Source organism: Euprymna scolopes, chromosome 8, assembly GCF_053919585.1.
Source record: "Euprymna scolopes isolate OS-2025 chromosome 8, ASM5391958v1, whole genome shotgun sequence".
NCBI lineage: Eukaryota > Metazoa > Mollusca > Cephalopoda > Sepiida > Sepiolidae > Euprymna > Euprymna scolopes.
This window is the reverse complement of record NC_136489.1, coordinates 131,828,255-131,845,962: the sequence shown is the minus strand read 5'-3', so window position 1 is coordinate 131,845,962 and position 17,708 is coordinate 131,828,255.

The following is a 17,708-nucleotide window of genomic DNA, read 5'->3' as shown; positions in this document are numbered from 1 at the left end:
AGAAAACCCGAATAACAAGAAATATTACATAGGCATGACTTCCTTAGATTTCAAAACCCGATACTATGACCACAAAAGTACATTCAAAAATAAAAAAAACACCGTATAAAAACAGCACTAGCGAATAAATACTGGGAACTCAAAGAAAGCGGACATTCGCCGGTAGTCGAATGGAAAATAATGAGACAAGTTACCACGTGTAGACATTTAGACGACCCATGTAAATTATGCCTCCATGAAAAATTTGCTATCCTGTACTTTAAAGAACCTCAAAATCTATTAAACTGTAGACGAGAAATAGCAAACAACTGTGTTCACAAAATAAAACTTACTCTAGGATAGCGATACAAAATAGCTTTAAAACTAACAATAACAATAGAAAACAAACAAATAAATAAATTAAATAAACATGAATATACATAAACGATCACACACACACATATATATATATATGTATATATATATATGTGCATGTGTGTGTACACATAGGTATATTTATATATATAAAAAAGGAAGGAAAAAGTCTACCTTAAACCACTAACCTAGTTCTAAAACAGATCCTTTGTTCGATAAAATGCATGCCCATTGGCTGATAGGAAGGGGCGCGGTGGATACTAGAAAGCTGATTGGCTAACTAGAAATCCTCAACATATATAAAAACAAGAAGCAACCACAGAATTCGCGCATAAGCCTGACGAATCCTATAGTGGATGAAACGCAGAATATTCAGTGTAGCTTAATCGCCATATATATTTTATAAATTACTAACTAGCTCTACCTACGTATTGAGCACTTTTGAAGTAAATACTTAAAGTTTACGCATAAATCTATACTTTCGTTCGTATATTAAGTTTATGTGAGTAAATGAAGTAGTTATATATATATATATATATATATATATATATATGTGTGTGTGTTTGTGTGTGTGTGTGTGTAATTTTAGTGGAAGTGATCCCCCAGAAGAGTGCTCCGATATTGAGAAAATTGCACAATATGGGCGCAATATTTATTTATATGTGTTCAATGAGTTCAGGAAAATATCAGTAACGCCCCTTTGATTTGACTTCAAAACGGACGATACCGATGTTCTTCTTATCACACATACAAATTATATACATATATAAGCTCATGCAGTTTCTTTTACGAAAAATTTTAATTACAATTTATCAATAACTGAATATCTGGCCATATTTCCATCACTTTAGATTATCTAATTGGAACATATTTCCTAAACTTAAAACTTTCTAAATCAATTTGGCCTGAATTTTATTTTATTTGCATGCACTTTTCTTAAAAACAATGTTTCGATTAGATATCAATATGGATCTGACCTCTTGCACTTGTAAGGATCAAATGTAGACCATTAAGGAATGCAATTTTCCTTTCCATGCAGCTTATATTTAAAAGGAAACACGTCACTAACTTGTCTATATTCAACCGTTATTTTCATGACAAGTGCCCGTCTGAGTTCTAATGCAAAACTTTCACGAAAAACACCCGTCTAGCTGAAACCACTATCAATAATTTTCCCCACTCTTTATCAGTGCCTAACCTAAACCTGGATTCCATGAACAAAGCTTCTTTCTTAGAACTTGCCACCTGTTGAACTATCTTCCGTTGCCCTGCTTCCCAGTTGACTCCAATATGGTCGTCTTCAAGTTCAACGTAAAAAAAAATCTTAAGTAATCCAATTTACCAAATTTCCACTACTAACGATTACTACGATATTGTCCCATTGACTACCGTACACTCATTAACCCTTATCCTCGAGTGGCCCCGGGCCTTGATAAGAGGTGACTCCTTTGTATAGAATTTTTTTTAATGACGTCCTAGTGTCATGAATCTATCATAGGAAAGATATTCCACAGTGTAAAAATAAGCAAATCATTAAAGGATAAAAACTTTAATACATTTTCATTTGTTTAAAATATCGTATTATTATATATCAGGTTGACAGGAAAGTTCTTGTAGAATTTTGAATTCTGATTTCAAGTGATGTATTTTCAAATATTTCTTTAACGTTATATATATATATATATATATATATATATATATATAGAGAGAGAGAGAGAGAGAGAGAGAGAGGTTTTGCTCTATTTAATCGTTTAAATTACAATCGTTTAAAATAATAATGTCTACTTTTCAGAATGTTGAATACAAGATGGAAAAAAGCAAATTAGCATAATTTTCTTATTTCAATTCAAGCTAGGCTGAAAAGCTTTTGAAACACAGCTCGTGATATCAACAAAGCGTTTAACCCAGGAACCATTACTGAATGCACAGCACAATAGTGGTTTAAGAAATTTCGTGGCGGAGACGAGTCTTAAAGATGATGAACGTAGCCGCCGACCATCAGATATTGATAATGATCAATTGAGCCTTAGTCGAAGCCAATCCACGCACAACCGTTCGAGAACTTGCTTATGAATTAAACGTAACGTATACGACGATTTCCAACCACTTGGGAGAGATTGTACAGACAAAAATACTTAATAAATGAGTGCCTTACTAATTGAATGACAACCAAAAGAAACGTCGTTATGCAGTGTCATCTTCCATTCTTTTATGCAACAAGAACGACCGTTTCCCGACCGGGTTGTAACTTGCGATGAAAAGTGAGTTCTTTACTACAACCGGCGATGCTCAGCTCAGTGGGTAAACGCCTACAAAGCTCCACGACACTTCCCGAAGTCAGAGTTGCACCAAAAAAGGTTATGCTGACAGTTTGATGGCCTACGAAGGTCTCGTCCGTTACCGATTTTTTAAAATCCAGGCGAAACTATCAACAGATGGATAAAATGCATCAGAAACTTCAACATCAACATCCCAACAGAAAATGCTCATTTCTCCTCCACGACAATACCCGACCACACGTTACTAAACTGACCCTGCAGAAGTTAAACGAATTGGGCTACGAAACTCTGCCTCATACGCCATACTTTTTAGACTTTCCACCTACTGACTATAAATTTTTCAAGTATCTCGACATCTTTCTGCGTGAGAAATGCTTCAAAAACCCTAAATGATATCAAAAACGTCTTCAACGAATTCATTGTCACCAGAATGCGAGATTTTTATGTTACAGTAAATGTATGTAAATACACTTGTTTTGTGTTATCAAAAATGCCTTGTATTCTGGTGATCCTTATTTTGATCAATGAATTTTTGTTTGAGCTGAGATGTATTCATCTGAATTTAAAAGTTAAAAACCGCAAATAGTTTCTTGTCAACCTGATAGAAATATAGAAACCATACTTATTAGTCTTTTTTTTTACATAAACGTCACCACTTATCAAGGCCGATAGGCCACTCAAGGATAAGGGTTAAAGAGTGTAGTCAGAAGGACAATATAGTAATCGATAGTAATGGAAGTTCGGTAAATTTGTTAACTTAAGTGGAACGGCTCATCAGAAATTTGTTCACGTTGGACTTGAAGACAACCATATTATAGAAAGCTGGAAAGCAGGAAAACGGAAGACAGTTCCACAGGCGTGCAGTTCTAAGAAAGAAGCTTTGATCATGGAATCTATGTTTAGGTTTAGGCACAGATAAAAAGTGGGGAAAATTATTGATAATGTTTTCAGCTAGTCTAGTGTTTCTTGTGAAAGTTTGGCGAGGGGGGGACCATAGATTGAAGCTCAGTTGAACACTTTCCATGAAAATAACGATAAAGCAGAGACAAACTCGCAACATCTCTTCTGTGAGACAGAGGTTGCAGCGAAGAGAAAAGGACATCTCCCTTTAAGCAGAAGAAAAAAAAAAACACGCCAGCAAATACGAAAATATCTTTCATATATACATATAAATATTGGATAGAAATCATTATGGTTGTTAATAGACTGGTTTAGTAGAACCGAATTTTCGTTGAAGAGCAAAATTGCAAAATGGTGGAGCCTGGTGATTGACGTACTCCCGTTTGTATATTTTATTAATATCTGCTTTATTTTATAACGTTCAATCATCTGTTATAATTATTTTACTCTTCCAGGCTCCATTAAAATACAGTTGGAAATTTCTATTTTAAGAATAATCAAATATTAAATTTTATATTAGCTCAAGTTCCTATTAACTCAGTTCCCACCTTACCCCACCAAAATGCCAAAAAAGATCGGCCAGATGACGCGCAACCACTTGAGCCTGTATGAAACGTTGAGAAAATACATTAAGGAGAATTAATTGATGACTAAAAAGGAATCTAATTAGCCCAATGGCTTTTCTTATTAACACCTGAATGAGAAAAGGAGAAACGTTATTAGCCTGGACGGAGATAGAACTGTCGGATTGGTTGTTGAATATGTGAAGTGGATTCTCTTGAACAAAAAGAATAGAAAATTAGACGAAAATCGCCTGGTGCGTCAATCACCGATCATTGAGGCGTACCAGCAAGTAAAGAGAAGACAAGTGGACTGAATGGGCCTATCGTTTTTTTTTTTTTTTTGGACGATAACGGGAGTTGCATTTGTATTTAGCGAGGAGAGATTGGTCGTAACCTTGCGGCTTTCTTTCTTTCCCTGTTCGGTCACCAATACTCTTTTTTTTTTTAATTGTTTGTATTTATTTTTTTGGATACGTATTTTTCATCCTTCTTTCTATCCTTCTTTTGTATTTATTTTTCTTTGTTTCTCTCGTTGTTTCTTTCGTTGTTTCTTTCGTTGTTTCTTTCGTTGTTTCTTTCGTTGTTTCTTTCGGTTTATAGATTTTCTTTTCTATTTTACTTTGGTTTTCTTTTGAAAAAGAATCTTTCCAAACTTGTTTAATTCCTTCTTTTTAAAATTTTGTTTCCTTTCTATATTTCTTTTTTATTATTCATTGCGTATTTTTCATTTTTTGTTTTTTTCACTTCTTATTTAATTTTATTGTCCCTTCCTTTGCTCTTTGTTGTGTATCTTTCTTTGCTGTGACACTGACTTTCAAGCGTACGTTTACACCTTTTCTCTTCCTTTCCATTTTGTTTTAGGGTCCCCGGACAAAGAAACGATTGGGACCTAGTAATTCACCCCTGTTCGTCTGTTCGTTTGTTCGCATTTTTCTAAATAGCCACTCCATGAATTTTTTTTTTTTTGGGGGGGGGGGGTGCACAAACATTAAACATGATAAAAGTAAATTTTTTTCCAAAACAAATTTTCCGGGATAATTTTGGTTACTCATCTAGGACCATTGTGTGCGTGTGTGTGTGGGGGGGGGGATCGCCCCAACATCGATCATTCGTTCGATTTTTCTAAATAACCAGGACTTGGATTTTTTGAAACTTTGCACAAAAGTAAATTTGGTACAAGTGCATTTTTGTCAGAACGAATTTTCCGGGATAATTCTGATTGCCCACTTAGGGGCAATTGTGGGACCAAAATTGCCCCCCCCCCAATCGCTCGTTTGTTTGTTCGCACTTTTCTCAATAACCACGCCTTGGGTTTTATTTTGAAATTTTGCAAAAAACATTAGTCATGGTAAAAGTAAACTTTTCACTCATAGAGGAGGAACTTGCAAGATCGGCTTGTTTTTTATTTCGAATGGTTTCTTACTTCTTTTTTTCATTCTTTCGTTTTTTTTTTTAGTTTTTGCATATTATATTTGTGATGTGTCTTTTCTTTTGTCTTTTTCATCTTTCTGTTGTTGTTCTTTTATTTCTAGCAATTTTTTATTTCAACATTTGTCTCTTTTATTTGCTTTCTCATTTGTCACCATCCCTTCATTTCTAACATATGTGATTTTCGTTCTTCCGATTATTTCAGGCATTTTTCTAATTTTTCCTTTTTATCTTTCTACTTTGGTTCTTTGTTTTCTCATATTTAATTTTCAATCGTTTTCCCTTTCGTCGTTCTTAATTATGTTTTCTCTTTTCCATTTTATTTTCCATTCCTGTTTTTTTTTTTTTGCAGTTCTTTTCTTTCCATATTCCACGTCCATACATTTCGATAAGCCTTCTTTTATATATTGTTTTATATATTATGCATTATTTGTCAATCACATTTGTAAATATTATTTTATATATTATGTATTATTTGTAAATGACATCTATATATATAAAAGCGAAAATGTATGTATGTGTGTGTGTTCGCTTTTTCTGTATGTCAACAAAAGGCTTTATCAGAGAAGCAGTCGCTTAACAACTTTTTAAAACTTTTTATATCACATAGAAATCGTAATATCTCACAGTTAACAGCGAAGCTCGCCTATCTATTTAATTTGCTCGATTTCGGGAAGATAAATATTCAATATTTGTCACTCGCCGCATGTGGGTTAGTCTCTTTCCTATAACATCTTGGGGGAGGGGAAAAAGCGTTCAGCAGTAAATGAATACTATCCCGTATTCAAACTTGACCTCATTAACTCATTAAAACGGGCACCTGCTAAATCCAAGTAATTAAATAAATTCAAACGTGTTTCCGTTAGCATCTCGCGGTGGGGCAATCGTTTACGTCGCACTATTTTTTTCACACTTTAATTTACAACTTTGCCTCAACGGTTCGGGTTCGATCCTCATAGTTACTTTTTTACCCCAACCCCCCGACACACCTCCAAACACCCGGGCAACGCCAGGTATCCCTCGCTAGTTTTATATATTGTTTTAAATATATTATGTATTATTTATCAATCACATTTTATATATTATTTTTATATTATGTATTATTTGTCAATAACATTGTTATATATTATTTAACACATTGCGAATTATTTGTCAATCACATTTTATATATTACGAGATGCTAACGGAAACACGTTTGAATTTATTCAATTAGTTGGATTTAGCAGGTGCCCGTTTTAATGAGTTAATGAGGTCAACTGCGGGAGAGTATTCATTTACCGCTGAACGCTTTTTTTCCCACCCCCAAGATGTTATAGGAAAAAGACTAACCCACATGCGACGAGCGACAAATGTTGAATATTTATCTTCCCGAAATCGAGCAAATTAAAAAGACAGGCGCGCTTCGTTGTTAACTGTGAGATATTACGATTTCTATGTGATATAAAAAGTTTTAAAAAGTTGTTAAGCGAGCGACCGCTTCTCTGATAAAGCCTTTTGTTGACATACAGAAAAAGCGAACACACATACGTACATACATACATACATACATTTTCGCTTTTATATATATAGATTTGTAAATGACATTGTTATATATTATTTTATATATTTTGTGTTATATGCCAATATTTTTATATATTATTTGACATTATTCATTATTTGTCAACCACGTTTTATATATAATTTTTTTATATTATGTATTTTCTGTGAATGACATCTTTATATATTGTTTTATATATTATGTATTATTTGTCAATCACATTTGTAAATATTCTTTTATATATTTAGTATTATTTATCAATTTTTTATTTTTAATATATTATGTATGTTGTATCAATCACATTGTTACATATTATTTTTTATATTATGTACTATTTGTCGGTGACATTTTTTATGTATTATTTAATATATTTTGTACTATTTGTCAATCACATTTTTATATTATTTTATATATTGTGTATTATTTGGCAATCACATTTTCATATATTATTCTATATACGATGTTTTTGTTGTCAATCACACTTTTATGTATTATTTAACATATTATGTATTATTTGTCAATCACATTTTTATATGTTTTTGTATATTTTTTACTCTTTGTCAATCACATTTCCACTTATTATTTTATATATTAATATTTGTCCGTCAATTTTTATGTAGTATTTAATATATTATGTAAGTTTTGTCAATTACATTTTTATACATTGTTTTATATATTATGTATTATTTCTCAATCACATTTTCAGATATTATTTTGTATACTGTGTATTATTTGTCAGTCACATTTTATATAATATTTTATATATTATGTATTATTTGGTAATCACATTTTTATATATTATTTTATATTTATTTTTTATTCATTTAATTTTTTTATTTATGTGAATTTTTTATTTATTTCAAATTTTTATTTATTTAAATTTTTTTATTTATTTAAATTTTTTTTTATTTAAATTATTTATTTATTTAAATTTTTATTTATTTAATTTTTTATTTATTTTAATTTTTATTTATTTCAATTTTTTATTTATTTAATTTTTTTTATTTATTTCAATTTTTTATTTATTTCAAATTTTTAATTGTTTTAATTTTTTTCAACTTTTTATTTATTTAATTTTTTTATTATTTCAATTTTTATTTTTACATTTCTTGTTTTTTTTCATATCTTTTTTCTGTATTCATTCTATTTTTCCATCCCCCCTCTCTCTCTCTCTCTCTCACTCACACTCTAAACGTTTTATTTGTATTTGCTAATGTTTTTAAAAGATTCTTTTGATTTTCTTTATCATCATTACATTTATACGCCTTTTTTCTATTTGTAACCCTTTTGTATGTTTTTCCTTTCTGTCTTCATTTGCTTCGTTTTTTCCTCCTATTTCTCCGCCCTTCTATCATTTTGCATCTTTCCGTCTTTTCATTTTTTACTCATCTGATTTGCTTTCCTTGTTTCATTCGTTTTTATCTTTACCGCCATTTTAGCTCTTTATTTCTTTCTGAATCTTTCAACCTTTTCTTTCGGATATTCTTTCTGGTTATTTCTTCACTTAACAGAAGCCAAATAGAAGAAAATTGACAAATTCAAAAGACATTCGTCATGAAAGATTACAGAAAAAAAAATGTACTATGATAGAAAATAAAAACGTATTATCCGGATTACGGAGAATTAAATAAACCAAACAATAAAGTTGAAAGCAACAAAGAATGAAAAATAAAAATAAAAAACGAACGGAGAAGTGTATTATATATTATACAAATCTCACCTGTATGTTTTAATGTATCTATGTATGTATGTATGTATGTATGTATGTATGTATGTATGCCTAAAACTTTCGACAGAGGAGACGGATTTTCACGAAATTGGTATCGTTTTTAGTTCAGCCTTTCGGACGACAAATATCGAAAAATTGGCCAAAAACATTAATTCTCTCACCCCCTAACTGGACACTTTTCTACAAGGATATTTTGCTGATATTTCCGAAAGTCATTCCATCTTTTCGATTGACTAATTTAATTTAAACCTTCACCACTTCCGGTTAGGCGATGTACGGAACAGTAAAGACGTCACTTTTTTTCATATTCTTTTCCTTCTTCGCGATACGGGTTCAAGCCTGCCTGCCTACTACCACTTTTTTTTTTTTTGCTCAACACACACCTCCAAACACCCAGGCAACGCCGGGCACCCAAACTAGTATTTAATAAATTAAATAAATTAAAAGAAAATGCAAACTAGAGTGAAGGAAAGAAAAAATAGCGGAGACCGAAAGAACAAAGAAAGTAATAGGAAAAATATGGAACAAAAAAGTTCAAATATAAGACGAAAATTTGAAACAAAAACAAACAATAAACGAACAAGCAACGACCAAAGAAATTGTATAAAATAAATAATGAACGAATGTCGAAGAATGTGATTGTTTTTTTTTTTTTGGCATATCAAGGCTTTTCAAGTTATTTAATGCCGAATAGGTATTTGTACAGTTTAATCAAGACATTAAAAAAACGAAAATATCGAAAAAAAATTATATTGTATGTATTCGTTATGGAATAAAGCCCCCCTCCCAAATTCACTTAATTTGATCAATAGTTCAAAAAAAAAATTTTTTTCCAGCGAAAAAAACAATTTTTTATGATACCGAGCAAAAGTGTTTCGATTTTTTGGAAAATAAGCTAGTTTTAAAGACGGGGAGAGAGTATTGGCTCTTTAAACTGGGTTATTTCCCCGTGACGTGTTAAAAAAATTCAAAAATGGCTACCTTCATTGCGTTCTCATAAAAACGTGTTTTTCTGCTGCAAAAAAAAAAAAAAAAAAAAAAAAAAGAAAAAAAAAAAAAAAAAAGAACTACTCGATCAAATAAGGTGAATTTTTTCCGGGGATCTTCAGTCCAAAACGGATATGTAAATATAACCTTTTTTTTTCTTCAATATTTTCATTTTTGAATGCCTTCATTAAACTGTACAAGTTCCGTCAAATCTACTAATTCTGCAAAATGATTTTATGCTTCAAGTTATTTATATATTCAAATATTTATTCACGTTATTTGGTTTGGTTGTTTAGTAGGGGAAATTTGTTGCTTTTATTTATCATTTTACAGAACATGATTGAGTTTTGAAAACAGAAAGTAAAAAATAATGACATTAACACTGGGTGCATTTTAGGTCAGACGAAGAACGAACAAACGAAAGTATAAACTATTCAAGAGCGAATGAACGAAAATAGAACGTGCGAAATAAGGAAAGAAATAAACGACAAACGAAACGAAAGCAGAAAAGAAATAAATAGAATAGAATGAACAAAAGAAAGAATAGAAATAAAGACGGAATGGAAATGCGCGCGAAAGATGGAAAGAGTTAATGAATGAAAAACAAAGGTCGTACAAATTAATGTACAAACATGGCCGAAAGAGAAAATCGTTTGGACGGATCCCGATTTTCTTGATATCAGTTGACGCTCATTTTTTTTTTTTAAGGAAAACCTTTACTTCGAAACTAGACGTTTGTTTTAAGACGTTCAGGCAAATGGCACATATTGGCTTTATAAAAAAAACCCGTAAATGATAATCATTGACATCATGAATTATTCATTAGATTTCAATTGTGCAACATTTTCCTCCTGTTCCCACTCCTCTTTTGCTCATTCATTCTCGCTCCATTTCTCATGTCGCCCTCTCTCTATTTCGTCATCAGTTTTCTCCCCCCCTACGGTTCTGATTCTTCGCTCGTATTTGCAAACCTGCCACATTAACGCGCGACATTTGATACATTTGATTTCATTTGGCCTGAGACAAATAAAAGATCTAATTAAAACAAAAAGACGATCTGAAAGTTTGACATGTTTTCAAACAGTTGGCGAGAAGACGACACGGGGTGTAACGGCTGAGAGCCAGAATGATGTTCGCGATTGTTCTGACGACGCCACTAATAAAGAAGGGGAGAGGGGCAAAGTAGTTTGAAGATAAAATTTTATCAAATTCATTCAACACAGAAAACCTTTTGTACAATTGAACAGTTTTACATGTGATTTTGATTTAGATGGGGAATCAACTAAAACATAACTTAACCGCCCGTCACAATGAAGAGAAATAAACGGCCATGTTCATGCACGACAGCGTAAAAAAAAAAAAAAAAATCCCAAAGAGCTCAGTAAGAACAAAGGAAATAACGAATGCAATGCACTTTTTATTTTTTTTTTAATTTCAATTTCATATGCATATTATCGTTAAGGAATGAAAAACAGAGGTCATACAAATAAATATACTAATCAGGGGTTCTCACACATGCCATCATCAGCGATCGCTCACCGACAATAACCTGTGGTATTCCGCCATATTCCCAGCATTTTCTGCCTCTTTCGATAAAAGTCACTTTGTATCATCACAACAGCCGCTTACCATTAACTTCTCATTTGCAACGACCATTCGTACTCTCTAGAGTTTGGGTTACAATAAGACACCCTTAAGTGCAAGTTTTCTTCGCACTATTCCAGTGAAGGCCTTATTAGTATCCTCACTCATTGCTCTTTCTATTCTCCTTTATTCTTCATGACTATTTGATGTGGCACCAGCCGAGGTCGTCACAATCATTTTTCTCAGAGAAGGACAGGTAACTAATAATTTTTGCAGTTTTAGTTCTCTTGGTTTCATGTATCTTATTCTTTCTGTTATTTTTGTTTTATTTCTATAGTCGAGAAGATGCTAGCATGCTGAGTTAACAATTGCTACATTGCCCCCATTCCAAAGGACGAGGTAATACCTGGGAGTGGCATGATGCCGAATGGACGTATAGTACAGTAACCACCAAATAATGCTCTACTGAAAACAGAACAGATACTTCTCCCCATAAAAGAAGGCAATAACTCATAAGAAGATTATATCATCATAACAGCACAAATACTAAGCCCCGCAATTGAGCGTTATTCTGGAACAGTGTCATAAACTGAATTGAACGTCATAACACTAGTACATTAATAGAAGTAATAGCATAGTTGAGGCTCTCTCAATATATTAATCTAGCAATTAACTACCCACGACATGGTTTAGAAGTGAATAGTAACTTTAACCCTAACCATATCAGAATCTAAAAAGCACGGTAGATCACATATTGGATTAAAAGCCATTCGCTAGATCACATACTGTAAGAGCAGTTTAGACTTAAGTTAGGTAGATACGAATCTCCTTCATTAATAGATACTGTGATACAAAAAATTATCATATCTATAAATCTAATTTATAAAACTCAATATGTCTGTCTGTCTGTCTCCATAATTTCAAACCCTATCTCCTCCGAAACTAAAAGTGTCCGAGCGGCGCTAGAGGCCTCAAATGATTGGATTTTTATTAACTGTTTTTTTTTGTTGGGTCTTTAGCTGGTTAAAATATTTTCCAAGGGGTCGAAAATGGGTCAAAATTGAAAAAAAAAAAAACGTTATACATTTTGTCCATTCATGGCAGTTTATTTTTAATTAATTCACATGCTTCTCATATTGTTACAGTGGTAACGTCACCAGCTTTGAATGTTAATTTTGCTTTCGGTTCCGATGCTAGCTGATGGCACTCAAATACTTTTTTTCTTTTGAAATCACGACTGTTATAATATATACGAAATCTGGACAAATTAAAATATCATATTTAAGCGTATTTTACGATCGATCAAAGCATGTCCTCGTCCCGCTAGTATAACATAATTAGGAATGTATTTAGTGATGACTGTATAGCGCCAGTGTGAAATCGTCTTCACTAGTCAGTGGTCGGTCAGGGAACAGGAGGTGTATATGACTAATTTCTGATGGCTATATAAAAATGAAATTATTGTCAAACTTATTTAATTTCGTAAAATTCTTATTGATCGTATATGTTCAACAATTTGCTTGTAGTATTGTAGACATTAACATTTATGTAACCAATGTTTATGCTCACGGATTCCTAGAGATATGTTTTATACTTTTAGCGTTACGCGACTGTAACCAAATTGTGAAACTTTGGTTTAAAGAAATCAGATTCACATCCCTATGCGCATGACCCACTTCCAAATCTATGAAATAAATAACTTATTGAATAAATGATAAAGAAGATAATGGATAATTCGCCATTTTTTAGTACCAAATTGGTATGGCTTTTTAATAGCAGAATGCTGCGGCCATCTTTTTTCCAAGAACCCCAACAAACTTGAAATCTTCCATTTGAATATTTTCAATTCATAAACGTTTTCTTTCTTTCTCTCTCTTTTTTTTTGTATTTTTCTACATAGGCATTGTTATTCTTTATTATAGGGAAAACTGCCGATTGGGTCCTCATTGCTCAAACCAAGACCTTAAGGAGACAAACAGCACCGCCATGCGATGGGTTAAATTCTATTGCGATAAGATATGATGATGATTCTTTATTATGGGTTATTTTTACTTTATTTTTCTCATTTTCGCCCATTCTTTTTATTAGTGGTTGTTGAGTGGAGATGTTACAAATATACTACGCTATACATTTCTTAAATCATATTCGGTTATTCTAGAATAGAAAAAAAAACAAAATAAAACATAGTTTGCGCATGGCGACGAAGACTTATTCTTTCTTTTCTTAAGAGTGGGGCTATATTCACGCATATTCATAATTTTTCTTCTTATTAAAACTTTGCTATTTTTTGTTTGACTTTAAGCTTATGTACACCTTCCCCCTCGTATATAATTCATATTTTAGCAATCTTGTATATTCGATAGCACATTATTATGATTTTTACTTTTTAGTATGTTTATTTACCTTTTTTTGCAGGAAGTAAGAAATAAGGTTGTCTGCATTTCTCGATAGGAACGACTCATACGGTTAGCTATGAATTAACGCAGACAAAGTAAAGCCTCGGAGGCTGAACCCTCTAGGACGAAACAGACACATATTTAATGCCGACAGCAACAAAGTCGCTATCAAACTGTCCCATAAACCTACCATTAACTCTAAGTCCACATAGAAAAACATAACCGCGAATAAAAATGAAGTCAAATCGGTCGCAAAAATATTTGATAAACAGTCGCTATTAATATAATTTCATCTACAAATTTTATAAACCAAATTAGCATTAACAACACAAATTGTTTTAGTGCATATACACTTGAGGTATTCGTCAATTTATTTTTCTATTTCTCTCCCTTTGCGGAATATTTCCGTTAAAACGATTAATATTTACTAGCAGTTATGAGCCTTTCAAAAATAATAAAGTTTTTTAAAAATTTATTTCTTACAAAACATGGGGCCTCTTTAAATCCAAAACTAGCCATAAATTCGTGAAGCAAAAGACAGCTAGCAATAAAAGTGAAGAACAAAAATTCGCAAAAAAAAAAATAAAATAAAATCAAAATGTTATTTACTAAATAATCTTCATTAATACAATTTTATCCACAAATTCCATAAAGCGAATTAGTATTAGCGACATAAATTGCGTTAATGAAGTTTGAATTATTCAACAAAACATTTCTTTTTTTTACCTATCCATAGTGTTTGTAGTACATGGGGCTTGCTTCCTGCGTTCGAGGAGTTTTGTTAAGATTTCAGTTTTTTTTTTTTTTTAAATTTTTTTTTTTGTTGTTGTTGTTGTTGTCGTCGTCGTCATCATCATCATCATCATCATCATTATTATTATTATTATTATTATTATTGGCGGCGGCGGCGGCGGCGGCTCAGAAGGAGCGTTCACACAGGTCATCAAAGATCTCTCCTTGGAAACAACCTGTGGTGTCCCCTGGAAGCTGAGTGACAACAGGTCTCCCCAGATTTCCGGTGTTCTCCACCTCTTTCGATAAAATTTGCAAATGAATTTGCGTCATCGCAACAGCCGCCCACCATTGATTTCTCGCTAGCAGTGGCCATCGGCCTCCATTGGAACGTGTTATTTCATAGATTTGGAAGTGGGTCCCAGTTCTCTTTGCACTTGTCCAACGGAGGTCAGTGCTCTCTCCTCGGTCTTTCCATCCTCCTTGACTCTTCTCGGCAAGTTGGTATCACTCTTTTTTGGAGGGGTCGGTGATGGGACAATGGGAGGGGATGGAGGAGGGAGATAGAGAACATAAATATGCAGCTTCAATGTTCTTGGTTCCATGTAACGATTCTTCATGTTTTGTCTCTGCAGCAGTTTGTCTGGCCCGCTCATGTGGCTGATGTGCACCAATCTCCACATTCAAATGTTTTCCTTGATATTTCAACTGTTTTTATTATTGGAATTCGGTGTGTCTTTCCAGCCATTCCTCTGATTCCAATTTCTCCCGTTCTTTTTTTAAAGCTTTTCGGAATTGTTCCTAATGATCCTACTATTATTGTTGGTATTATCCTGATTTTCTTGATCACGCATATCCCTTTCAGCTTTCTGGCTAGCTCTGTGTATTTGCTCCGATCCTCCTTTTCTTCGATATTCATCCTGTTGTCAGCTGGAACAGCTGCTGCTGCTGCTATTATTATTATTATTATTATTATTAGTAGTAGTAGTAGTAGTAGTAGTAGTAGTAATAGTTAGTAATAGCAGTAGTAGTAGTAGAAGGAGAAGAAGAAGCATTAATAGTAGTACTAGTAATCTAAAACGATTTCTTTCCCACTCCCAAATGTTTCTCGATGTGTTCATTATTTAATCAACTTTTAAAAAAATAGCTCCTCCTTTATGGGGAGAACGGGTTCTCATTATTAAGCTGAGGATTGGCGACTACAATGATAGCGAGATATTTTTACTGAATACCTTAATATATCAAATACTACACGGCCAAACGGTGTCCTTTCGTCTGTTAAACTACTGTTTGAAATAAAATCTACATTATTAAACGCACAATTTAAATTTCTCATATCATTCTCTACTTCGCTCTCTCTTTCTCCCCCCCTCTCTCTCTCTCTCTCTCTCTCTCTCTCTCTCGCTCGCGATTAAACCATTTCTTAACAATTACGTTTTATAAAGATTTGAATATGCTAAATAAGAGGGGTTTCTTGTATTAAAGAATAACATAAAACTTTTTTTCCGAAACCCATTTAATTTTGCTTCTCGGTTAGTGTTTTATAGTCAAATCGTGGGGTCTGTGTTCACGCAGCTAATGTAAAAGGCACTTTATGTGTGTGTGAGATCATTCCTCATAGGTTCCGAAACGGTTGAGCCTATCTTTTGCAAATTTCACACAAAGCTAATTTATATGTCTGGTAGTGTTCTTAAATATGTCTTGTACAGAAATTCATCCGAAAAGTATCGAAAATCGAAAACAAATACGTGCTTAAAAATAGCTTTTCTCCCTTATAGATAGAAATAATAATTTTTACGGGGAAATATTTTACGTTACACCGGCCAATATAGATAATACAGATTTAAGTAAATCATTTCTTCTTTGAAAAAAAAAAAGAAAGACATTTATTATAATCTGGAGATATAGCGTAGTGGTAGAGCATTCAACTACACGTCGAATGATCCTCTGTTCAATCCCGGGGGTATCTCACCATTTTATTTCAAGTTTTTCTTATTAATGAGCTCAATTTACGATAAAAGAATAGGTATCACTTAAAATCGCCACAAATAATTTATTCTTTTGCATATAAATTAAAACTAAACATTAATTAGAAGTGACTTTTCCAGGGCATTCATCGTCAAGCACACATATCAGCTAATGTGATATTGTAAATAAACATAGACATAATTTGATGACATTATGATTATTTATTTATTTATTTATTTATTTATTTATTTTGTGAATTAGTCCACCGGGCAAATTATTCTTCGTAATATATAATGTTCAATAGAGGATTGATTCTATAATAATGCATACGCAATTTGCACAAATTAAAATATAATGTTTAAGCGTATTTCTTTTAATCATATTTGCACCAAACAACGTAAATGAGGGGCTATTGTGAATTAAAATGCTGTTCACTGTAAACTTAAATTTATGCATGTTGGGTAATTTGGAAACTTTAAAATGTCGAATGGAAAGTTAAATTTAATTATTAAGATGGTGTTTGGTCATTAGTGTATTGATTTAACAACTCCTTATAAAATAATAATCATTTTTTTGTTCAACATAATGTTCTGACCTCCATTCCTAGAGTTATTGGTTGAAAAGTTGCAAGCCCCGTAAAGTCAGTTTAAATGATTTTCTGTTGGATGGCTTGAATGCTTCCAAAAGCTGTAAATAACCATGAAGTAATTCCATCTTGTTTTCCAGCTATTAACAAAATATAAAAAAGACTGACTTTTTAAAAAGAAACCAACATACATTTTAGGGAATAAAAAAAAAATCTCGGGCAACGTTGGATATGTCTACCAAACAATTTATACAAAATAACAGTGTATACGTTACAAAGACGCGCAAAACATACACATACACTGCTGATCAAAAAGTTAAGACCACTTAAAATATTTAAAAAGAAACTTTTTTTAAGGACAGATTTTAAACTCTTCCGACTTTAAGTTACTAATACAACAATCTAGAAGTTTATGGAAACAAAAAAGTACATTCATAAAATTATATTTAAAAATTTGCATTTTTATTAAATTAGGCTTTTTACACATGATGAAAATTATAAGACCAAGGGTATAAATGGTTAGATTTATGTTAATTCTAATGTTTTTAGTTCAGTTAGAGATTAGCAATCAGTGTGTAAAGGTGTTACCATGCCTAAAGCAAGAAAACTAACCGAAGTTGAGCGCTCTCGAATTCTAGGATTCAATAAGTAAGGTTTGTCACAGC